The sequence below is a fragment of the Eucyclogobius newberryi genome, unplaced genomic scaffold (genome assembly GCF_026437365.1).
Source record: "Eucyclogobius newberryi isolate DKJ021-1_F unplaced genomic scaffold, fEucNew1.0.hap1 SCAF_10, whole genome shotgun sequence".
NCBI classification, from domain to species: Eukaryota; Metazoa; Chordata; class Actinopteri; order Gobiiformes; family Gobiidae; genus Eucyclogobius; species Eucyclogobius newberryi.
In genome coordinates, this window is record NW_027315724.1 from 25,334,947 (window position 1) to 25,362,205 (window position 27,259).

At 39.4% G+C, this 27,259-nt stretch overlaps 1 protein-coding gene across 1 annotated transcript in view; it reads right to left on the reverse strand.

Annotated features, from left to right (window-relative positions):
• Positions 1-26,976, reverse strand: part of lrfn1 (leucine rich repeat and fibronectin type III domain containing 1) — a 129,758-nt gene extending 102,782 nt beyond the window's left edge. Inside the window, exon 1 of the mRNA XM_072464292.1 lies at positions 26,678-26,976. The gene's annotated coding sequence lies outside the window, so the exon portion shown is untranslated. The remainder of the gene's footprint in view (positions 1-26,677) is intronic.
• Positions 26,977-27,259: the final 283 nt, after the last annotated feature.

The following is a 27,259-nucleotide window of genomic DNA, read 5'->3' on the forward strand; positions in this document are numbered from 1 at the left end:
TTTTTTTACTAACATAATATTCTCCACAAATAACAAAATAGCCATTTATTCCGCACAAAAACTGCTAACCCTGTAGTATAAATCTATAGAACATGGGATTCATTTAGTAGTTTGTCTGTTCATAGACGTACTTCAGCCTTTTTGTCAATTCGCCGGAATATTAAAACATAAAACATAACTCAAATCGAAATGGCAATGCTTAGAAGAAAAATCTCAATTCTTATGCTATCAATGCCGACTTTACGCCTGCAATAAGTCCCAATGTTGTCCTGCAGGGATGATAACTCCTTGCCCCTTTTTAACTGGAAGTGTTTGTCTATGTTATTTAGGAGAAAACACTGAGAAAGGTATTTGCATAGTGTAATGTCTAGAGGCGAAACACTAAGCCTCTTCAGTGCTGCCTCGGGTCTGCCAGCGTTGTAAATACTATTGTGTGATCTGAAAGGCAAACCTTGGGGATGGGCCCTGCCAACAGTTTTTCCTGCGCACACACGATCAATGCTGATTCACTGACAAAAACATCGCCCCCTTCTGCGAGTTTGACGTCGGCGCTCATCGCACAAAGGTAATGACGCGGAAAATGTGGATGTCTTTAAAAGGCAACGGGGGCTACGGGGCCAGGCAACCTCCGTCTAATCCAAGCCCACGTGGCCATCTCGCCTCAGACAGGGTGAGGCAGGGGGCACTGACTTATTACCTTATAATGAGTAGTGTGATTCAATCCCAGTGTCGACCGTCATAATGGGCTCGGTTTGGAGATGCTGCTTCAGGTAACCTGCGGGTTGATTCATTGCCAATCTTAGTCTAGACTGGTGGCATAATCATTTTAAGCGTTAGCAGGAAGAAAACAGGGGTGACAGATCATGTGCAATTTAGACGTAAAATGAAATAGAATGTGTGTGTGTGTGTGTGTGTATAATCTGGCCTCTACAAAATATGAATTAAAAAAACTGGAAATACAACTTTATTATTGAAACATAAACTACGCATGGAAAACCGGATAAGTGGCCCAGTCCAATGTAAACCCGGGAAGTACAGTTGAGTTGTTCTATAAATCTGGTTGTATTGACGCATGTAACAGTGCAGCCCGATAAAGAGTGGGAGAGGCGTTCAGCTGTATGTGATAAGAAACAGTCTGGGAAATATTTGACATGTGTTTGGGGCGTGTACTCATTTTAGATAAGCAGAGATGACAACCTACGACCCTTCAACCGCGAACTCTATTTTGATCCGCTGGGTTAAAATGAAACAATCGAAGCGTTGAAGTGTTTTTTTTTTCCCTGGAGAGAACAATTAACTTATGAGCAACACAGTGCACAGGATGTCTGAAAATCAAATACTCAACTTAATTGAGTTGTTGTGTATCTACAGTATGTTTGCCAAAAGTCTGGCTGTATGTATAGTCGCGCGTCGCCTTTTTATTAAGAATTAAAGCTACAAAGTTTTAGTGCCTATGCTAAATTAGCAGACGTATCTGAATGTCCCACATGTACATTAGACTGGGACTAAGTCTGGTCTTGAGTTTGGTTGTTTAGCGCACTGGCAGTTCTCTGTACATGTAAACGCAGTGACACTGAATCTGACCATGCATTGCCATCTCTCACACCAACTTACATTCTCTTTCTTAGTATTTGGTCTTCTTCATGCAGATTGACAGTTCTAGTCTCAACTTCTTCTGTCTTAGAGGTGAGAGATATGTCAAATAATGCATGAAATTGTAATAATTGACTTTTGATATTTAAAAATAGGCTCGATACCACAATAAGTAAAAATTCTCATTTCAGGTCAGTGTTAGACGTCCTGTTATATGCAGCATTTTGAGGACATTTCCACATTCAAAAGCTATACTATTTTGTTTTAAATTGTTATTATCTATGGCAACAGCCTAATTTGTCAACTTAATTGAATTGTACTTTCTTTATTAGAGGAGACCTATTATGCATAATTGACTTCAAAGAACTTTTAACCATATTATAATTGTTTTCCTTTCTCATTACACCACTCCAAGATGTATTTATAGTAATTCCTGAATGTTGGAGTGATCTTTATTCTCCTGCAGACAAGACGTTTATTATCCGGTATATCGTTTTTAATTAAAATGATTAAAACTTACTTTTAAAAGGTACAGAATTGTCTAGTGTGATCTTCCAAACCAAGGTAAAAAGTGATATTTCATCACTTTTGTGGTCCATTTGTGCTTGAACCTTAGCCAAGGCATTTACAAACACATTGTAGCACACTAGAGTCTAAAAACCGTATCGTGATAGTGCAAAATTGCCAGTAACACCAAACCATCCTCTTTATTCCTCTGCAGTACTTAACGTCTCCTCATTGGCCTCAGTGACTTTATCTCCAAAACATCTCACATGAACTGGCCCTGTAATGCACTCATTCTTAACCCTATCAATCATAGTCGCTCTCAAATGGAACCTCTACATCTCAGCCTCTGCCCTCTTTCATTTCTTCAAAATTACAGTTTTTAAACCATACACGGCCAAAAAGGAAGACCTCGACTAAGTTCATGCTACATGATGCATGCGAACAAAAGAAAACAACTTCACACACATGGTCACACGTAGCACACTGTGTTTACCGAACTAAAAAATGTACGTTATCCTTCTAATGATGCCCTTACTTTCTTTACATTTCGCAGGAAGGCTTTTATTCCCGCTGGCATTGGAGCGGCCAACTCCTTCGCAATCTCCTCAAATACTGTGCCATTACGGTACGAACCCTCTATTTTTGCTTGAATTGATTTGTCACCCCGTACATTGATTAGTTCACAAACTTCTTTCTTCCTCCACTGACAGTTTTCAGCTCTTTTGTCTGCCATTTCTCTCCACATTGACTCAGAATTGTGACGTTTATGCCGGAAATGTTGCCTATTGATGAATTGATACTGATTGCATGAACTGGACCTGGGCGTTCGGACTGAAGTCGCATTCTCAAAGTATAAAACATACATATCGGACTTATTTCCAGGGACAAAAGTGGCCTCAGATTTGTGTGTTTCTGAACGTAGCTCTAGTTGAGTTCAAATTACTTGAGTCCATCTTAAAGATTTCTGGCCACCTGCTTGACTCAATGAAAAAAAAAATTCAAACCAAATTTTGGACCATTTTCCGGATAAGCTTAATGCCATTCTTCAGACAAAGCAAGAACATCTCTCCTCACATCAGAGGACATGTTTTTCAAGATTTCCAGAAGTAAAATCACACACTGGTGCTGTAGATACGATTCACACGTTTATCGTTTTTAGTCCTTATAGATATTACTGTGACATTGATTAATTAAAGATAATCTAGATATTCCTCATTACAATATTTCAAGCTAAATTATCTTGTAAGATGTCAGGCATTTCAAAAACCACCTGAAACCCAGATTAATATTCAAGATTAAAGTCTTTTAAAACAATGCTAAACACCATGGCGACCTGAGCGTTTATTCATTTAACTGTAAAATAACCTGGATGAAGGCCTACCTAATAAAGTGGCCTCTAAGTGTATTTGCACAGGAACATGTAGCCAATTTTGGTGTGCAGGACTTACCGTGCTAAGCTGGCTAATACTTTAGCTCATAGCACTTCTAAGCTTCTTACAGAAAAAAACTGAGCTACTTATCCATGGCCAGCTTCCATCTGAAGAAACACTGCAGAAGATAGACTCCGTGACGTCGCTTGTAACAACTGTTCCTTTGATATTCCTCTGCCACTGGCCCCAGAATATAATTACTGTCAATGCAATGCAAGTGCCATATTTTAAATTGAAATCTGACTTACTTCATTTCAATTTAAGACAACCTTTCACAAAAAGGAGAAACATGGCTCACATAATTAACTGTGATTCATCTTAAAATGATTCTCCCACGTGAGTTTGTAATTATTCACCTACTTCAAAGACTATTCCATTATTGGACATTTCCCAAAAGGAGACATCATATGATTTGAGGGAAAACAAATTAATTTTACACACTAAAGAGTTCACTTGTAAATAAACAAGTCAAAGATTGTTAAATCAAAATCAAAAAGAGAATTAGCTTTGCAAAAGTCATTAGTAAGTAGATGGTTTTTGGTAATGTCAAGAAGACAAATTTAATTCTGATCTTCTGCTTTAGAAAACAAAAGCTAAAAACAGTTGTGTTTAGCTGCGCATATGGCTGCATATGATCTTCTTTGCACTCTTCTTTTTATGTCTTAAACTGTATGTCTTTGTGATTTTAATGCATTTATTCCTGTTCTGTGAAGCACTTTGAATTGCCTTGTGTATGGATTGTGCTCAACAAATAAACTTGCCTTGCCTAAAGAGAATAAAACAAAGGCAGCTGGACATTTTTCTTTTTTTTAACAATCCAGCTGTGTTGGTTTAATTATTTTCCAAAGTAATGCTATGCCTTGACGTCTCAAAAGTTTCAGAATTTTATTTAATTAGTTAGTTTTGATCATACCAAAACATGCCAATGTTGTTTACTAAGTTATATTTTTATTACAAGAGAAAAGTTGATCAGCAGCAGATTTAGCCACTGTTTCTTTCAATCTGCAGTCCCTAAGGAACAACAGTAATACAAAGTAAACATTACATTTCAAATTCATTAAATGCTTATTAGGGAACATTTGCTCATAACAAATTTACCAGAAACATTAGATGAGTTCCCAAAATTACAAAATGAGTTCATACAGATATTGTGCTAAGTTTTACTGTCGAATTACAAGTACAATTTCCCTTGACTGATGATTATAGGATGTGCTTTTTCAAGTTTTGAGAGAAATTATGCATGGGGGTGTGCCAAAATATCAATATATCAATATATCGTGATACTAAATTTGGTGATACAGTCATATCATGGGCAGCTGCATCGATGACTCACCATTAGTCATTTTTTTTATATATATATATTTTTTGTGTCCGCACTACTTGTTACATGTTTACGCGAAACATGTAACATTTTAACAGTTTTGATGATTAAAATGGGTTTGTGCAGGTCGTGGTTTAACACAGAAAAATTGTGTTAAAATGTATTGGGTTCTTTAAAAAATACTGATAGCGTAGAATATTATGAGCAATTTATCAATTAGAGCAAGTATCGCAAAATCGTGAGCCGTGTATCGAATCGTAAGGGACCCTTTGATTCCCAGCCCTAATTTTGAATAAGGCGCCTAGATTTATCCCTCTATTTGTTTAGTGTTAGAGGATTGGAGCAATAACTGATTGTATCCATATCAGAATGTAATTTGATGGCCACTTGCTGCATTTCCTTTCCATGCGTATAGATGACAGCATCATCCGCCCACATGAGGATAACTGCATCTCCGCACACATCCGGGAGGTCCTCGATGTAACTGCTGAACAACAAGGGTCCCAAAAATGATCCCTGTGAGACCCTTGTGCTCCAGAAAGGACATTGCATGATTGGTTCTCACACTCTGCGTCCGATCTGAGCGATATGATTTCACCAACTCGTGAAACTTGGGACAGGAGGACAAGGCTTTCTGGAAGTCCAGGAACACAGCACCCACAGCGCCCCCTGTGTCCAGGTAGGCTTTGACGCTTTGTTGAAGTGTTCAGTTAACGGCTTTATGATATCTTTCTCTATGATTTTTGATGCTACAGGTGATACACTAATAGGCCGGTAGTTGCTTGTTTCATTTTTGCGACCGGGATATATGAATTGGTGTTATAACAGCAATTTTGAAGACACTAGGGAACACGCTTTCATTAATTGATTCATTAACAATCTGTGTTATTGCAGTTTTTAAGGCCTCCCTAAGTTTTTCAATGAGTGTACCATGAAGTGCCCATTAGTATTTGCCCTTTGTTACTTTGATAGGGCGTGGATTATTTTATTGTATCCGTTTTGATGATCAATATATTTGAAACTTAAAGCAGGAAAGTGAACGGATGAGATAGTTCCCAAAATGTCCAGCAGCTGTTGGACCATCTTTTATAAGTCCTGGATCCACTTTGAGCTCTATATCCACTTTCTCTATTTCAGTTTCCCTCTTTCATTTATTTTATCCATTGTTTGCCACGACTGTTTTGAATTTCCTTTGGCCTGGTTGATTACTTTGAAAAAAGAAAAAAACAAACTCAAAATGCTCCAGCTTTATTAAATTGCTGAATGACTTTGTTTGCTTTTGAGGCAGAGGCTTCCATTAGGGTGATTTTTCCTTTACATTTTACATTTTGCTTAATTACTTTAGAATATTTAGAAATGAGCTGTTGAAACCTTCTTATTAGATAACTGGCTGCTACATTGCTATTTTTATGATTGACAATGATTCCAATTTCCGTGTCCTATTTCATTATCAAGTAACTCAACGTCTTTTCTGCGGGTGCATGATATGAGTATTAATTTGATTGGTTTTGACAGATTCCTGGCCACTAATCTTAAATTATCTGGTTGAAAGAGGTCGATATAATACAACAATACCAAATGAGATTCCAGGAGATTGTGGTCACCCCACACAAACATGGGCATCACCCACTGCTTCAATATGTGAATACTGAAAAGTGCCCTTAATGTACATCATATATGCACATGTAAAGATTAAAGGAGGAGCATTCTGACACTATTTGATGTATTTTAAACTAAAAACTGTTTGTTATTACAGTCAAATTACAATTAAACCTGATTTAAAATGTTGCAACTTTTGACAATCTAACTTAGCACTCTTAATTTAATTTAAATCCCTCCTAATCTCTCTTACTGCCGGCACGTCTACATCAATCGCAAATGTATGTAAAGGATTTGCGGGTGCACTTGATCATCCTCACACCGTCTACGCCATAACTTCATTGTAGTTATCGACACATTACCTGAAAACTCATTTATGCCACACAATTGCATCAAGTGTGAGAATCGCTGTTGTAGAGACAAACATAATAGTCTGTGTTTATTATACAGTAATTTCATCTAACATGATTAACAAGGAGTGTGTAATTGTAAAAAACATCAACTGTGACATTACACTACAAATGCATCTTGTTTTAATGGTTCGGGGGTTGTTTTCCTCAGCAGCTCGTGATGGCGCTCGCGTTTTAATGGATGAGGTGATAAAATATGTAAAAATAGTTGGGTTTTTTAAATGAACACGGGAGTCTCATTTTGATATTGATGTATGAAGCACAAAGAAATTATGCAAATATTAAGTATTGTTTTATGTGGCGAGGCCTCTCAACGGCACATGAGAGGAAATCTAAAAATAATGAATGTATATGGAGATTTTAATGATTTATAACAGGGGAATTAAAGATGTAGGACGAATCAAACCATGGTCTTCTACTGGGCACTCTAACCGCTCTGCCACCACACACCCCCACCCTCTGAATACGAAGATCTGGAAATGTAACGTAGTAAACCCCGGGTTGTCATTGGAGCACCTAAAAAACGTTGCAGTCCCGGGTGCATAGGTTCCTGCTTTGTACCCGAGACAGAAAATGGAAAACGCAGAAAGAAATAATGATGATGACTTTATGAGTTCATGGTTACAGCAGTATTCTCCCACATGTAAACTCTTGTCTTTGATGTGTGAATTTCATTGTGAACCCTGAAGGAAGTGTTGAGTTTCAGCTCAACAATGGGTCCTGGGGTCACACATTTAACACATTGGATTATACAGCAAAATTAGATCTGAAAGAGAATTTACCCCTGTGGTTTGGACATTTTTTGTTATGCAGGGGATTTTTTATTTTTTAGTCTTTACATTTGCATGTTGAAGAACCAAATGCCAGAGAACGCCTGTGCAAATGTGAAGGTGTTGTGCAGAGCATTAGTTATTCCAGGTCATAATTGGAGTGGATGAACTTAATGATTGTGGGTCTATCTGTGACATGAAATGTGTTTTACTTGGAGCTAAATCATTTGGAGCATATTAGTGTGCTTGGCCCAGAATGATAAAGCTGTAGGCTGACGAGCCATATGTTAGGCGCCCGATTAGACCAGAGTCCTGCTGAGGCAAACACAGCCCTGCAGTCACACACCAAGGTGCATCTGTTTTCAAGAAGGCAACTCCCCCCTCTGCATATCTAATTCAAATGGACAGTTCATTTAGAGTACACTCGCAGCCAAATGGGCAACTTTATTTGGAGAAGAAGATTGACCTAATGTGGTTGAAATCCTTAATAGCTGGTCCAAAGACAGAAAAGTGAAGTTGCCTGTTCAATAAAAACAGTGTAGTTCCATCCCAGGCCTTTGACAGGTGACATGCAAATACATGTCTTTCAACAGTGGGAGAAGATCCAATAGACCCAACTTAAAATTGGTGTATTCTGTGGAACTGAAAATCCACTCACACGATGACACAGACAGAGTGCTCTTTGACTTGTCCCATTGATAGTTAAATGGGGAGAAAATGGCACACATGCACTGTGAAATTCATGACGAATCAATATGCAAATCGTGTTATGTTGCGGCCTCATGCAGCAGTGGAACATTAAACTCAAGTCAACACAGACTACTGGGACTTTTGTGTCTCGCAGTCCAAACTGTCCGGGATTTGACCAATGGTGAGGCAGATGTTGGTGAATAGATGAACCGAAAGGATGAAAATAAAAATACAGTATATAAATGGTGCCACAACTTCTGTTATCCACGGCATGCTAACCTTGTCTATCTCCATAGAGACAAAAAAGTGATATTAGGCCAAATCACAGGTCAGAGTAACCTGCTCAGGGTAATCCTTGTGCAAAGCACAGCAGCATCGCTTTTAATAGTAGCCGCTCAGGCAATCATCACCAGCAAAGTCACACATGCATCTATCACAGGCGTAATTACAACACGCGCCACTCAACGTAGCGTCTCCAGGCTGTCCAGCAGGGGAAACACAGGAGGTAGTGTAAAAATAAGCTGCCTATGCCCTTTCAATACATTCTCTAAAACCATGATAGACACGAAAAGAACGTGCATCGCATCCTGATCATGTCCAGGATCTCGGGGAGAGATATCACATTTCATGATGGATTAGGACAAGTTGATTCTTAAATTGGAAAAAAAAATAACATGCAAGGACTACTTACCACATGAGAATAAAACTGCCAAAACTTTAAAGGTAAGCTTTTTAATGAAGGACAAGCACGACAGTCATAGCTTGTTATTGCTCTATGTAAAGCATTGTGCGAGCAATGCATTTAATATGTACGTAAGCAAAATGAAGCAGTATGGCTGTGTAAATACACAGACTGCTGCTGGAGCAGCGTCTCTGCTGTGGGTTGACGCTCCTGATTTGTGCATATGCAGCTTTGCCTATGCCACGTTTTGCTGTAGCTTCAGATTTAAATTCTGGGTAAGAAAACATGTTTTTTTAGGTATTTTCATCGACAACACCTGTAATAGAACAAATGCAAGCTAAAAACAACATTGTACCTGATTTTTTCCCCCCTCTTAAAATGTGAAAAACGGTTCATTTTAAACTCTTTGCAGCAGTCAAAATGTATTACTCATTAAAATTGTGCATTCCCAGCATCCTAAACATTCACCCCAATGAGTTCATAGTCACGTTTCACAACCCTCTGAAGCCTTGCGAGTTGCCGTCACAGTAAATTTAACAGACATTTTTTCATTATTACATAATCTAGCCTCTTAAATTTAATGGTATGCTGTGAAACATTCCAGGTAAAGACGTAACATCTCCATGGAACAATTTGCAGAGAGCCAACAAAATGTTACATATGTGGACCTTGCACAGGTCAGTAATAGGATAAACCAAATCAAAGAAGAGCTATAGCTGGTGCTCCAATAAGCATGAAATATTGAGGTGAAAGTGCCTTTTCATAACAAACATAATTGTTCCCCAAGAGACTTCCTGGACCGATGTGTAGCATAAAGTCAGCGCTTCACATCACTCTGTTAAAACACCGTTAATTTTTTCAGATCGGTCCAAGCACCACCATGCAAAGCTTCAAAATAAAAGGTAGAACAAAAGTGTGGGAATAGTATCTTGATGTTATGAAAAAAGCGGCTTTTGATTCATCTTTCTGGCACATTTCCAGGTATGACAACCATGCTGGGAAAAGTGCAAAGAGAAGAAAGAGCGCACCATGTACCAAAGTGTCCGTGCTGGATTCAAACAGAGGACAGCACAATTACATGGCACGCTCTCTCTCTCCAGCTGAGCCACAGGACACCACACACCCATGACGGGTCTAAAGGATGTCCGCTGCCATGGAAACAAAAAAACACAGATGCTAGTTACGTACACCACTATTTATTTTTAGCCACAATTACATAAAAAGTCATTGGGACAACGTCAACAAATTCAAGCAGATTGATAAACGCTCCAGAGAGAGAATCCAAACACTAGAGCAGCATTATTTACCGCCTCCATAACAATGCCATTTGTGTTTTGCAGCGTGGCATTTATGGATGAAGCATAAAAAGCAGTTTTCATATTTTTGTACCAGTCCATTTTGCATGTGGTAGACAAAAACACAAACAATGTTTACAGTACGTATTCAATCCGTCGACTTAACTTGACTGAGGGTGGAGGGCAGTGACGGCAGAAGTACAAATCAAAGTTATGTTTGTGGAATTCAAAGATTTAAATCAATGACAGTTGAGGCCAATTATTTCTATTGAAGATTTAGTTTTAAAATACATAAGCAACCAAATAAAGGTAGAAATATGGTGACTGGTGTTTTGGAGTCTGTTTAGTCCAGGTAACGATTATTATTAGGTGACGATTATCATTATTATCATCAGTATTATAAGTATACTTTTTTTAAGTCTATAGACTAGTCACGACTTGTCAATTAATAGTTTTAGAACTAATATTTGGGACCAACTCCATTCAGTGTAATTTTATATCAAGTAACATTTATAAACTGAAAAAGTAGGAGAGAAAATAATACAATAATTAATGTGATTCTTTCCATTATTAGTAATTGTATCTTGCCAATTTTACAATTTACAACGTTTGACTAACTTTTAATGTTGTTTATGGCACTTTTCTAGGCCGCCAAAGACGCTGATGTACATGCTCAGTTCTGTATTTCACGTACAGTAATAGTTTGATCACATTTATATATGTACATCTGTAAAGATCAGAGCAGAGCGGAACAGATTTGAGTGTACTCTTCCCAAAGGCTCTCCAGCGTCAGCCCGCTGCCAAGTGCAGTGCTTTCTCAGCTGCCTCATTTAAAATTACATGACATGATTTTAAAACTCAAACAGCTGTATTTGCATTTGCTTTATTTTGAGACTTCATACTCATAAATAAACACATGCACATCTTTGTCCACTGCACCACTGCTCGTACGCTTGTCTTTTAGGTGGTACCCAACACCTCTTCAGTTCCTGTCTTTTTGTCATTTATGGTAAAAAAAATTCTCCACATTTTTGCACTTGGTTTGACGCACTGTTGTACTGCACATGATTAAAGCATTCTTCATTTAAGCGCCACGTTGTAAATTCGCAAACGTTAGCGTTACCTTAGCTTGTGCAGGTAAAAAGATCGATAGTTTTCCATCTGAGGCAAAAGAAAAGTCTGTTTTCTCCATCAACATGAAATCCAAGTTTAATGACCCATGTACGGTTAAAATTAGTTCATAAGTCCTGCAGTGTCACTCAGTGCTTGCCCAGCCTTTATGGGATAAATCCACTATTTTAGAGTTTCAGTGAACTTGTATGAGGGCGTGTGTGTGCGCCCCCTAGTGGCGCAATAGGCCCTTTTCCCCATAGCGCCCGGTGTTTAGAGCATGGTTTCGGGTTGTCTGGGGCTAGTTTAACCATCTATTATATCATCTGTAACTGTCGCTTTGTGTTCTTTCATTATTTATTTATTCAAGCGTGACTGGCTAATTCCCCATAAAGAATGGATAGAGCAGGAAGTGGACTCCGCAGTTGTACGGCAATCGAAACTAGCCGGTTGTTTTCGTGAACGCCCTTTTAATAATTAATCGATGGTCAGAGCATGTCTGTAGTCCAGCAAGATTGTCTGTGACTATTGACCTTATTCCGCCCCGCCCACTTTCCCCACATGACCACAACTTCCGTTGTAATCGTACTTCGGTCCAGCAGTAATTCCGTTGGTTTAAATGGAGAATGAAGGAAAAGCCTTGCTTCTAAAATATGCAATGAAGTAGATTGATTTGAGTAAAATGTCCAATGTTCATGTGACCCCCAATGAACCGATTTCCTGGGCAGCCCAAAAACGGCTTTTTAGTCTGTAGAATTTATTTTCTCTCGAGATCGGCCGCCCTATGTTAACTAATACAACCGGAAAATGGATTAGACGGACTTCCAGAATAAAGAGAATAGCCCTCGTGTCCAGATGAACACCTTTGAAAACTTTTCTACTATGGACCTTTCCTCAATGAGAGATTACAGTCTTTGCTTTTCCATACTTTGGAGCTTGAGGACATACAAGTTACAAGTCATGTCTGAGGAGAGGCAAGCTCACTCACAGGGATGCATAATTGTTAAGGAATTTCAGTGTACAAGTATTTCTGGCTAAAACGTTATGCTGAAGCGTAGATGGCAGAATAGAGGCTCACTGTTTTACAACATTGAATGTGACTGAGGAGTGAGAAAATGAATCATGGAGAGAGGTAAAATACAGTTAAAAGTCAAAATTATTATCAGTAGTGGTGAAATTATTATCAGTAGTGGTGTCTGCTCCAGATTAGGAGTCTTTCAGTGGAGTACGTATTACATTGCATTCAATTTCATTCTATTAATCATTGTATTCAACAGTCTAGTACCACAGGAAATATAAAAACAATAGAAGCGTTTAACTGCTGCTTGCCCTCGGTCTAAACTGTGAATCAAAGCTGCTGCAGTATGTGTTATTACTGAGCTAATGCTATGCAGCCGGTTCAGTTGGGGTATTTCTCCAGTGCTATCCCCTTTTCATCATGAGCCAGACCTTTATTTCCTCTGAGACACATTCTCACCACCAGCGTCTAATCAAGAAAGTGGACAAAAAAAAGGCCAAGAGGACAATGGTTTCAAGTATTTACTGTTCGCTATCAATTATACAAAAAAAAGAAATATTTGTTTTAGTTGCGGATGGGGTTTGGCACGTAGAGGTTTTCAGAGCGGTAGACTGCCAATAAGGACTTGCTCGGATTGTTTGTTAAAATTAAGTGTGGAAATCCTGACAAATCTTTTAAACAGGGGATTATTAATTAGAGACACTCGGAGCAAAATGCTGCAAAATGAACATGGCCACGACACGATTTATGCAAACAAGTTAATCAAATAGGCTAATAGGAATAGTGTGAGTAAAATGTGTTTGGGACGTCTCAAATACATGAAAATACATGTGGTAGTAATCAATATTTTTGAGATACAATAACAGATGTTCCTTTTCCTTCCCTAAAAGACCATTTGATGCTAATATTTTTGTTCCAAACGTAAATGTAACTGCCAAATATAATGCTGGAATTACAATAATAATCCATACACAATCAATTATGATTAATTTGTGTCAATAAATGGATACTATGTATGAAAGTCCGAAGTGAGGTAATGTCACAATACATTTTAGACTTGGTTTTGAAACTAAGGAAAAAACTAACTCTGAATCTAAACCTGGACCAAACCAGGATTAAACAAGAACTAGAACAGCACTAAACCAAGTCCATATCAAGGCCAAAATGTGATCAATTTAGAACCAAATACCAGCTGTAAATGCACTCTTATTACTTGGTATCGGAAGAAGAAGAAAAAAAAATCAACAGATATTGCGCCTCACCACAAGCTGAAACTAGGCATTTCTATATTTCAAAAGAAAAAGCTTTCATAAGCAACGAAGTAAAGAAGTTAACTTTGTCAACATGGCATCTATCCAAACAACCGGTGGGATGCTGTCTCACATTAAACGCGCTATCACTAATCTTTTGGCTTCATAAACGAGGCACTTTTAGTCAATAGAACCCCAGCCCACGACACATCCACGCAGTCTTCATCCATCAGGCCTCCCACTGAAGAGATAGTTTGTCTGGTCTACCTAATGACCTGCCTCGCCCTGTCAGAGAGCCATCAATAAGCACAAGCTCGAGTGGCTCCAAAAGGCTGTTCTTGCAACCACCTGCTACCTCCTCCCTCTTACCAACTCACTTTAACGACGCCAGCACTTTTACAACACTCTGCTTGTTTGCTGGTTTTCTGCATAGCCAAGTACAAGACATAAAACTTTCATGCGCTCTGGAATCTCCGCACCATTGGTCAGGAATGATCCGCCGCTGACCTTCTGAGGGCGGGTCTCGGTAGGTGTACTTGAAGGGGTTTGACAGACGGGAGCGCGGTGGGGTTAAAGCAGGAGAGTGTCGTTTTTCGAGTCTTCATATAATGCTTGTTTTCGCCCGCTTCACGCTTGTTTTGAGTCATAGTGGCTCGCCTCCTTCAAAACACGCAAGGGTCGCGAAGGAAACAGACTGAAAAAGCATTGTAGGTAGAGAGGGAAATGTTCAGTGTATGTGATGACTGTTGTATTGTTTAATTTAATTACATTTTCACCAGTTAATAGCAAAATGTGGTGCAACTTGTGTACTTCTCTGCTTCTGTTTTAGTGCAGCTGTATCAGAGTTACTGCAGTGAGAATAATCCTGCTGATATTCAGGTAACACTTGAACAAAGCTTGAACAAAAACGTAATTCATAATGAGCAAATAGTCAATAGACATTGATTTAGACATTGCGACTGCTTGATTGATGTCACAATTATTGCTATAACGACTATACTACATCGAACAATATTTTTGAGGCTCAGTATTTATCATGTGTACATTTTCTTTGCACAATGGAATTAATTTGTTTCTTTTTACATAGTAACATAAGATATGAGGTTTGGAGTATCAGATAAGTACTATTAGATTAGTATTATTATAAACTGTTGAGTTTCAATTGGCTTTTTGCAGCTCATGGTTTTCATTGGTATTGTACATTTTATAAAATAATTTATTGCAATTCTGCGGATTTAGAGCGATTGTGTCAGCGGCTTGAAGTTATTTCAATATTATTTAGCAATACATCTCTCTTCAAAAGTTGATATCATGACAGTTCAATTACATAATTACATACTTTACCCTAACTAAAAGGCAAGGCAAGGCAAGTTTATTTGTAGAGCACATTTCATACACAAGGCAATTCAAAGTGCTTCACACAGCAGGAAAAATGCATGCAGCAAAACCATCTAGATAGGTATTTGTGCCTGAAAACCACTACTACTAATAATAAATGCCATGAATCCTAGTGACTCTATTATTGAAATTTTTCATATGGACCATATGTATTCTAAAAGACAAGCCTATCAAGCCACCATGCAGCGAAACGCACACATTTGCATATTTTCCGTGTCGGCCATTTAAATATTCACATCCGGTCTTTAAGCTCATTGAGTTTGGCAGGAACACATCTCCACAGTGAGTTACACTTGCTCAGTATTCATAATTAAGACAAAACATTAGGTCGACTAAAGCCATTTGGCACTGGCCCGATCACTGCAGCGTTTGTGATTGTTGTGCGGAACATTGGGGCACTGCTGGACTAGCTTTAATTCTCTTCAATACAACTCACATTTGTAGGACACAGTGCGGTACTTGCTGCAGGACAGGGTAGAGTCTGCACTGTCAGATGGGCTGTAAAAACACCTATTGTTAGCCCGTGTCGTACGTTTCTGTGTTACCTAGCAAAGTAGGTCTTTGCTGTGGAGATGTGGAAAATAAAGCTTTTAAGATTTGATGACAACACAGGCATTTATAAGATAAGAGGGATGTTTGAAAACGAGGCAATGTGAATTCCATAATGATACCACATTTCTTGTCCATATGGCAGGTTAAAATCAAATAAAACATGTATTATGCCTTTGTTTAGTGGGTAAATATTTATCATAGATTTACACCAGTTAAAGGGCAGGTAGAAAGAGAAGAAAACCTGGCAATTAATATATGAATTGTTCTAAAATATATCCAAATAAGCCCGTTTTCCCCTCACTTGAAGTCACGGTGTCTTTTAGTGGCCGCTACAGGCCGCTGGGCATTACTACGTGGGAAGCATGATTCTGCTTTTAACAAAGCGGCGCAATCTTCAGAGGCTCGTTCATGCTCCAGTCTCTAATATGAGCTTTTAAAACTTTTAGAGAGGTAAACAGCTTCTTTTAGAGGCCTTTGCATGCGCTCTGAGGACAGCAAAGCCTCAAACCCATGTGTGAAAACAAAGGATGTTTGCAGGTTTTGTCCTAACTGAGCATGTGCAGAAGGGAAGCAACAGCAGCGCCAAGTCTCAACAAATGGACTTAAAAAAACTATCTTTTAGAGACAAGTCTTTGTTTGTAGCTCCGGTTCTGTTCATGTATGTAATGATTGGGCATTAGTTAGAAATACAGGTAGTCATTTACAACATTTACAACAGCGAACGCTAATTTGTGTAATTAATTGGTCGATGATGTCAGGTTATTTATCACTCTGGCATTCACAGGGAGATTAGCTCAATAGGGGTTGCCTATCGGCCTTCACAAGAGAGACCTGGGTTCGAAGCCTGCTCTCATGTAATAGTTTTTTCTTTTTTTCCTTTTCTATTATTCACTAAACATTGATGAACACCCTTAGTCTGCTTGCCCATCCATAAAGGTCACCGCACACCACTGGTTATCAATAAGCAACATTCCATCCAAAATGCAGACACATTTTTTCTGACAGTTTAAACAAAGATATTTAACAAAATAAAGAGGTTATTAGGTATTTTGTTACAAGTCATTAACTATTTTGGCCCTCATTTAGAGTATGGTTGCTAGGTAACCGCTGTGATTACCTATGTCACATCTGCTGCTCATGTCCAACCAGGAAGTACGAGTACAAACGTCACCAAAATGGTCAAACTTGGAAAAATAGGCTTTTTTTGTACAATCCTCAATACAATCATGTTTTAATGAAATGTATAATGTAATCTGTCGTATGCATTTAACAGTACTTCAGTGCAATCCTCATGGCAACAAAAAGGACTCTCTCAAGCCCAGCTCCTTGCATTAAGAAGCTGCTCACAATGAGACTATTATTGTGGGTCTATATATGGCCTGCATTGCATTAGAACCCGGCACAGCAGCTCGTTGTGATCCCCTTCACTACCACTCCGATGGTCCGAGGGAAATAAAGATGTTCTTCTTTGGACACTGCTGCATTAAGGACAAAAACATCCTCTGGGTTTACAAAAAATAAATTCAAGGCCATTTTTTATCTTCAACATCTATTTTGCTTATACCAATGTCACCTTGATGCTGTGCTAAAAACGGTGCAATGACCAGGTGTTAATATGGGACGCAATTATATCTAGTCAATTACACACCACCGCCACTTCCAAAGGTCTTCTTGGTGTTTTTATGTCAACTTTCTCCTTGGTTCTTATTTCTGCCGTTATGAGTGCAAATTAGCCAATTAGACAACCTGATGGTTTACTGTCATTCCTGCTCTCCCCTCACCTTCAGGTAGGAATCACAGATAACAAAACGGCAAGCAATCAGTGTTTAGTGGTTATGAAATCATTAATAACCATGCATTGTGAAATATTTTGCAACAGACCAGCGTCCTTAGTAAAAATACAACACAAAAAGGCGGTGAGGTGGGAAATAGATAAATTGGTCATATTATTATATTATATAATAATATGACCAATTATAATTTATATTATATAATTCATATTATAATATATATAATATATATTGGTCAAACTAGTAAAGAATATATATTGGTCAAACTAGTAAAGATTACCTCAAAAAGTCTAATCTAACCTCCAAAGCATCTAGTATAAAGTTAGATTCCTGTCCTTTTGTGGTTACATTTATGGTCATAGTTACATTTGCGCAATACTTGAACCAAGACATTTACATTTTAGAACATCCCTGATGCATTGTTTAAATATCATCTGAATATCGTCGTAATCAATATAATGTTGCATTATTTCGATAATGACGAAATTCAATTATATTGAAACAATGCTAAAATGCAGTTGTAATTGGTGTTTATCAGTGATGAAATTTCAGCATACCCTTCCACGCTGCACTCAGCATGGAGCCCATTAAAGAGCATACGAGAGCTGTAGACTATTCTGTGAAAGGTTTATAAAGCTCTGCTAAACAGGAAATCAGCCACTGGACACAGGGGAGTCGGGGCACAATCCGACAAATACAAAAATCAATCTGCTGAAACATGGCAATAAATAGCAGCAAAATGAGGTATGGCTGAAATTAGCCTGCGCTCTGCATCAGCATTGGTCCCTATAATTAATAGGCAAACTTTGGTAAACAATGAGGATACAAGGAACAAACAACCAATACAAGTGAATTGGGAGAATGGATTTTCTCAGCCACAGTTCAAAGTCGCTGTCAGCAAGAAACTACCTTGCTGAAGAATCGTTTTGCCCATGTATGTGTAATAATGTGCTGATCAATGGATATACTGCTTAGCTTAGAGTATTCAAATTGCATCTGGCACTCAGGATCAACACTTTCAGGACTAAAACATGGACATACTGTAAGAAGAGGCACTTTCACCTGAAAATGCACAAGTCTGTCATTTTTCCATAGAGATGTTTGTCGTCAATGTTTAGTGTGTCATAAAAAAAATCTCCATGGAGACAAGCATGTGACGGCATCAGGCAAAGCTACAAGTCAGATCTGTGGAGTTAGAGTGCGTGTTTCCCAATAAAAACACCTGTCACTTAATAAATGCTAGATAAATATGTAAAAAGCCATACAGAGGAACAAAGCCAACAGGACTCTGCACCTTTAAGAAAATTGTTTATGCTATATTTACATCATTACATTTGAGGGCATTGTGGGAAAACTGCAGGTGAATACAAAAACATCTTAAATTTAGAGCTATCAATTTGAATCTTGAATAGTGTAGTTTATGTAGATAAATGTAAGTTTCTCATCATTTTTACATATAATTATTTTCATGTGTAAATTCTGCCCACATTTCACATAATTTGGGACATATAAATGTGAAAAATAGATAAAAGGCTGGTTTTACATTTCTGGCTTCATTTTGTTGACATAACAGATACAACAAAACATACAGAAGGGATTTTGGATCTTATCTTATTTAATTTTGAGCTTAATCTAGATCTGACTAAAATCTGGTGTAAAATTTCATGTATCCAATGTTTTAGAATTAAAACTGTAATAAATCAGGCTGTGAATTAGTTATCAACAAATTGGTCTGTACTATTAGTCAAAACCGTATTAAGTACAAGATTGGAACGTTTGTGTGTAGCTGCTACTTTAAGGTGTAACCTATGTGACCCTATGGGAGGAAAAGGCATTTGGAGAAACATCCTTTTACAATTTACAATATCACATGTAAATCATATAAATATCACATATAAATGTAAAGCATAAACAAATTGTTTCAATTGTCTCCACCTTATATGTTGAGAGAGCAAACTGTGGTGCTTTAAGAAGAAGATGTACCCTCCTTAGCAATGTTCATGTTATTTTGGTTATAACAGCTCCAATCCTCACACCTCCAATGTGTCTCTTTTCAATGAATTAATTGTGCTATTAAAAAGGAACTACAGTAATGAAACGCAAGAAGCGCCATCTTTTTCTGCAGAAACAATCCTATTTGGGTCTGAAATCTTGCCCAAGTGAACATTTTGCGGTATTTCTGCACAATAAAGGCTTCAGAGGGCCGTAAGATTTAAACTGCAATAATCTGAGACTTTTTGCACGTATACAATAGAGACATACCTTAAAATAAACCTGCCAGCTTGTCGTTTGAAAAGCCCAGAGCAGTAAATTACCAGAATGCCAGTGTCACGCGTACAATATGAGAACGATATCAAATGATACATGCACAAGAGGCTAGACAAAAGGCAAAAAGCTATTGCATGGATCTGTGCCAAATACATGTTTTGCATTCACTTTAAGTTTTTTAATTTTAATTTTTTCCAAGCTTGATTGTTTTTCCAAGCCTAGTTACGCTCACATCCTAGAAGTGGTATTTTTTTCAGTGGAATTCTCTCTTGTAAGCCTTACAATGGGGAGGATCAAATCAAAGCCAACTTTTATTTATTTTCAGCTCAAAACACGCAAAAATCAAGTTTGCTTCACAGGCTTTTTTGATTATGAATTATCCATTAAGGAAAGAAAACAAATTACCTCTGAATAACTGGTTTAAAAAGAAGAAACAGACCTTGGATTTTCAGAGCAATCCTCAGAAATAAAAAAACATGCAAAAACAAATTGAGAAAGCCTCTTCTGGTGTAAAGACTGTGTGTAGCTCTATTAGACACAGAAATACAGCCAAACGAGAAAAAGATGAAGGTTGAAGCTTTTAAAAGGGCATTTAATGTTGTAGCGTTCATAAAAGAAACTGAATTTAAAATATTTGCTGCGTTTTTTAAGAAATATCTTCATATTCACATAGATTGGTCAAAATAATGTCCATATTACTGTAGTTGCTAGGTTCCAAAAAGTTCCAGGATCAAAAAATAAAAAGCATATTCTTTCTCAATGTTTTTTTTTTATTTTATTTGTTTATGTTTTACAATAAAACATCTTTTGAGATGTAAGAAGTTCCAACATATGCATTGACATAATCTCAATTATAGTGACATATTTAGTGGTAATAATTTATGTGGGCATTATCTCCTGTTAATGCCACAGTCAGAATAGAGTGCTCCATTAACTACAATGCATTTGGACTATTGCTCTGTGGTGGAGCAGAGAAAGTCTTAATCGAACAAGTTAGCAGTGTGGTAGTGCTGCACAATAAAATATTGTTCTTATGCATAATTTAATGGGGCTGGACTGTGTTGGCGTGCTTTTCACAAGGGCATGGGAGGGAGCAGCCTTCTTAATTGGCTTTCCCTGGAGAGCCAAATGGGAAATGTAGTTCTTGGTAGAAGTAATTGATCAATATGAACAGATGCAGTGCAGGCATGACTGAATCAAGGTAAAGAGAGGGAAAGTAGAAGACAGTACAAGACATGAGTAAGAGTTTTGCCACAGCACGAGCCCCTGTTTTGTTTACAACATCCATCCATCCATCTTCTGCCGCTTTATCCGGGGCCGGGTCGCGGGGGCAGCAGTCTGAGCAGGGACTCCCAGACTTCCTTCTCCCCAGACACTTCCTCTAACTCCTCCGGGGGGATCCCGAGGCGTTCCCAGGCCAGCCGAGAGACATAGTCTCTCCAGCGTGTCCTGGGTCTTCCCCGGGGCCTCTTCCCGGTGGGACATGCCTGAAACACCTCCCGAGGGAGGCGCCCAGGAGGCATCCGAAACAGATGCCCGAGCCACCTCAGCTGGCTCCTCTCGACGTGGAGGAGCAGCGGCTCTACTCCGAGCTCCCCCCGTGTGGCCGAGCTCCTCACCTTATCTCTAAGGGAGCGCCCAGCCACACGGCGGAGGAAACTCATTTCGACCGCTTGTATCCGCGATCTTGTTCTTTCGGTCACTACCCAAAGCTCATGACCATAGGTGAGGGTAGGAACGTAGACCGACCGGTAAATAGAGAGCTTTGCCTTTCGGCTCAGCTCCCTCTTTACCACAACGGTCCAATGCAGCGACTGCATCACTGCAGCCGCTGCACCGATCCGCCTGTCGATCTCACGCTCCATCCTTCCCTCACTCGTGAACAAGACCCCGAGATACTTGAACTCCTCCACTTGGGGCAAGGACACCCCACCCACCTGGAGAGGGCAAGCCACCTTTTTCCGGTCGAGAACCATGGCCTCGGATTTGGAGGTGCTGATTCTCATCCCAGCCGCTTCACACTCGGCTGCAAACCGTCCCAGTGCATGTTGCAGGTCCGGGTTTGATGGAGCCATCAGGACAACATCGTCTGCAAACAGCAGAGATGAGATCCTGTGGTCCCCAAACCGGACACCCTCCGACCCCTGACTGCGCCTAGAAATTCTGTCCATAAAAATTATGAACAGAACCGGTGACAAAGGGCAGCCCTGGCGGAGTCCAACATGCACTGGGAACAGGTCTGACTTACTGCCGGCAATGCGAACACAGCTCCTGCTCCGGTCATACAGGGACCGGACAGCCCTGAGCAAAGGGCCCCGGACCCCGTACTCCCGGAGCACCCCCCAAAGGACACCCCGAGGGACACGGTCGAAAGCCTTCTCCAGATCCACAAAACACATATGGACTGGTTGGGCAAACTCCCATGAACCCTCGAGCACCCGATGGAGGGTATAGAGCTGGTCCAGTGTTCCACGACCGGGACGAAAACCACTCTGCTCCTCCTGAATCCGAGGTTCGACTATCGGTCGGATTCTCCTCTCCAGTACCTTGGAATAGACCTTACCCGGGAGGCTGAGGAGTGTAGGAGTTTACAACATATTAAAACCCTTTATTTAAATGTCCAGAGACAGTCTCCCTCTGTCAGGGTTTAAGACTGCAGCAATGGCAGGATGAATGCTCAGAACTGAGAAGCTATGGAGACATATGCTGAAGTCAATTGTGTGATGACTGTGTTGGCTATTTCATGTTTATTAAACTGAGGCTTATACATTATTTTGAGCCTTGGGCAGCAGCACAACCATAATATGAGCTCGCTATTCGCCTTTTTACTTACAAATTTTGTGCAATAAAGTGTTTTGTTTCTTTGTATTTAAATGACAACCAGTTGATGGCATATGGTATGGTCTATGTCTAGGTTTAGGTTATGTTAATTCATCTGATATGCCTTGATTAAATGCAGTGGAACCACTTACAATTAACTAGAATAAAATAAATGCTTTCGTAAACTGACGGTTTATGGAATATGTATAGATGATGTCTTATTTGAACGGTTCAATACAGGATTACATTCCTCAAGTATAATTAGCAATCTATTCATCTCTATTCTTGGCTCTGTATGGTTATTTCTCCAGCTGCAGTCCGTGCACCAGTGCCCTCCTCCCTCACAGACCTATATTGTACATGCTGGTCACACCCTATAGCTTCCATTTTATATGACATTCGTCATGTAGCGGCAAGAGGGTCAGTGCTGATCCCCGGCAGCTTCTTAGCTCATCTGTTTCTATCCATGTGTCAGGAAAACAACACGCTCTGACACGAGTAAAAGGCATGGTCAGGGCAGACACTCAAAATCCACAACAACAAATGACACATATAGAGAGGGTTAAAGAGCCAAAAATACAACTCCACAATTATACTTTTTTCATTTGGTTTTGACAAACAAGGTCATCAATTGGAAATGTTCTTTGAAGGGTTGGAGTGATATGCATTTTAAGGAAAAGATGTGCCAAAACTCATACAATCCTTAATAGGCCATATTTCAGGGGTAAGTAATCTTTTCCATTGAGTCACGAACACATTTTCACATTCAAGCTGATGTTATCTGATGCATTTATAGCACGATGTTGTCTTTTATAGGATTTTTGAATTATTTTCATTTTTGTCTTGAATAGCCTCTCAGGTACAATATTTTGATGCTGCGTTGTGTCTTATCGTTAATAGCAGGGAAGTGATTATTTCAGCATGTAAAGGGACAAATCCCAGCGGCCAACAGAAACAAGGTCACCCACAAGTTTTTGATCCATTTAACCTGGGCGACTTTGAACTTTGTGTAAGCCTGGGCCACGAAACTGTGAAAATCTGCCGCCTCTGCACAGAGAAGATTGAGTGGGTCAGTTCTGAGGTCACTCTGAGGAGGAATAGACCTGCAACTGACGCATTAAAGGCGTCCATAAATTAACCAACAGTGTGGAATAAAGGTGCACAGTGGCTTGATTTTAGTTTGGTTATTGGATAACATTTTTAATATTGGATAATTACTCATTTAATGCTACAAGTATTACCACACCTTCTTAGTTGCTACGACAAGTAAGTTACTAACCACTACCTGCAGAATTGACCTGTGCATGTTTATAGAAGTCATAAATACTTAATAAGTACTACTGCTGTATAATGTTACTGCTCATAGCTGCTGAAATACAACTTTACCTAACTTCAATCTTATACATCCGATAATGAGTTGGCTTATTCTCATTAATCCTGAAGATGTGGCTCAAGGGTTTGCATCAAATAGACTAACTCATCTTAGTTGAAGTGCAGATGTTGAGGAAAACATTAATGAAATCAAAATGTTATGTTATGGCTGGAGCAGGTTCTGTTTTTTAATATTCTTACAATCATTTCTATTTTGCCAATGGTGTTATTTGCTGTTCTTGAAATAAAATTAAATAATCGCTGCATGATATTGGACTTGGTCATTAGTTATCCTGTACATCTTGTGGTTAATATCTTGTCTCGGTAGTAGAAGCATCCATCTTGTTCTGTCTCGAGGAACCTATTTCTTTGCCAGCCTTTTTTTCCATAACTGAATCAATTCTTCTTTCACACTCCCAACCCAACCATTACCAAAACGGTAGAACATTTTCCTTCCCTGACATCACTCTTTTGAAACTGTTTCATGCTTTTTCGTCATCTCATTCTTTGAAGTATTGTTGTTTATTTACAAAATATTGCAGAGTGAGAGAGAAAAAATTCACAAAATACCAAACTGAGCTTTGAAATATGAGTTAATGTACTTAACAAGATCCTAGCCTAACCTCCCTTCTTTTCTAATAAATTGGTTTCTTTTATTGCCCTGGTCTGGCACTGCCACATTATGTTCTTTATTTTATGCTATTGTTGTTTTGCACTGTGAATAATTGTGTCTTGCAGTGGAAAATTACATGCATGCTAAAAAGTCTCTTTGCTTCCCATAGCTCTGTGTACTTGAAAAACATCTTTGGTACAACTGTGTACAATGTGCAAATGTCACAGTGAGGATGAGTCACCCGGGCTATTTTCATAGTTCAGGTTTAAAAGCTCTTCTTAAAACCTCTATCACTGGCTTATAAATGAAAAGATGACACGTATATATTATAGTCCAGTACCTGCAGTGGTTGATAACCTTGATGTGATTTCATAATGTGAACACATAACACAGGCACCACAAGCAGCTGCTTTAACACAATGCAACAAAATGGCAAGTGAGAGAGCCCCCATTAATCTAACCCTAAGTCTGTGTACAGCACCCAAAAACAGAAGCCTCCTCTCGTCAACCATGACACTTTCAATGCATTTACTGCTACAGCCCTGTGTTTAGTGCAGGACTAATGCTATACCTGGTGAAAGTGTGAGGAATAATTCATGATAATGATAATGACCATACTGTCTGATCACATTATGCACACACATGACAGCCGCGGCTGAGCTTCTGCTGTAACACACTGCAACACATTGCCATAGGATCGTTGCCAACAACCGTGAACTAGTGTAAAGAAAGACTTCTAAATATTTAAGAGGCTTGTATTAAACCACTTATTTATAATACAAATCAAAACTCAAGGGTATCAGGTAGAGAAACCTATTTAATCTCCTTTAGAAGCCCGCAGAGTTAAACCTATGGTGCTCAGTGTTAAGCAAATAACTTCATTCAATTCAATTAAATACACAGCGTTATCCACCACTGAAATGTAGCCCCAAAATAGCTGCTTCTCTTTATTCAAGCCATAAAAGTCAAGTGTCTTTATTGCTTGTTGCAATGCTTCAACCCTGCGACAGCCTCCATTTCCCCCCTGCTGTTTTATTTCAGCAGAAAGAGCTCTCCACTGACCGCTGCTCTGCTCTATGTATGAGTGCACTGCACAGTCCCTAAGCTCACTTAAGCTAAAGCAGCGTGTATGGCACTGTGTTTCCCAGTAGCTCTGCACGCTGCAGTCAGGCTGGTGGCTAACCCCTGATAGCAGATTGGCCAATGCATGTTCCCCGGGGAATTCCTGGATAGAATTATGAGGATAAAGCTAGTGTATATGAGGGATGTACTCTTGACTTCTTTGTAAGTGTATTGACTCCTAACCCCACCTCAATCTAATAAATTTACAACCTGGCTGTGTCCTTGCCCGCACTGTACAACATGAATCCCCATCTGCTCTGCTGTTCTCCATGTACTCTGAGTGATGAGAACAGTCCCAGAGACCAGACAATGACCTTTGAGGCCCTTCCTGCCTCTGCGTGCCAAAATTAGAGTCATGGAGTAACTTGCGCAGAAGTGCTGAGTGGAAGTTGAGCCCACTGAGCTTATTGAATAACTGCAAAATGATGGCAGGGCCTTAACACAATTGGCAGCACTCATTTATAGTGCATGTGAGATCCTAATCATGATGCATCAGGGTATCTGGGATTCTCTATCATCTTCAAACTGGGTGTACTGATTAGTAAACAACAACACCATGACAGGACGTTCAGCATCGGTCTCGTTAACACAATCAATGTACAAGTTTTACTTTTGCAACCCGGCCACGCTCGGACAGTTCTCGTAGCGCTCTTTCATTTCAGGCTTCTCATATTAGGAAATGTTGGCCTATATGCTCTCTCGTGGTGCTGATGCAGACACACCCGGCCATTCTCCATGCACTTTTCACTGTCTCTGGGCATTTAACTAATGTGTCATAGCTTAAGCATCTAAATCTGCGCACTAAATAGGCAAGGCGTAGATGTGCCAAGGCTTTTTCATCATAGGCCCACAGCATTCATGCAGCTATAAGTGCTCCACCACGTGAGATCTTCTCCAGTCTGCTTAAGTGTCCAGAAAGCAAATGGATAGATGGATAGATACATAGATAGATAGATGGATAGATTAGATAGATAGATAGATAGATATACAGATAGATCATACTTTAGCATCTCAAAGGGTGTGAAAGTCATTACCCCCCCTTCTCCCCAAGTGCGCCAAGTGACTTACCCAAAGTAATCCTCATAAAGCAAATGTTAAAGAGTGGAGGAACATTTCCCTCGTCGGATGCAGATATTGGTTTATTTCCACCATGCGTAAAAGCGTTTGTCTTTCTCTCTTGGTTTGTCTGGTTGGTGCAAACATCCAATAGGTAATATGCAGTCTTCGGCGTGAGACCGGGATCCCTGTCACCTGCTTTGGAATAAAAACCCCACCTTAATTTCAACAGCGACCGGAATGTGGCTGAAACATAAAGCCAAAATCCATTGTCCAAGATGAAGAAGAAAAAAAAAACAACAACAACAACAAAAAAAGCAAAAAAAAAAACAAAGCCGCTGAGAGTCAGGTGTGCCCAAGTTGAGCTTCTACGGGGTTAAAGCGTCAGTATGTGGTGGGTTTGTGTCCATCGCGTTGAGCTACGTGGCGCATAAATAAGGAAAGGTTTGATTTCGAATAAGTCTCTCGGGTGCTCGAATTCACAGCCCAGATGGATCCTTGACGGAAAACTGCAGTTGCTTCCAAGCGCATCTGACGCCTGGGATACTGGCGTCAAATTCTGCGCCAAGTCTACAAAAATAAAACCACCAAGCT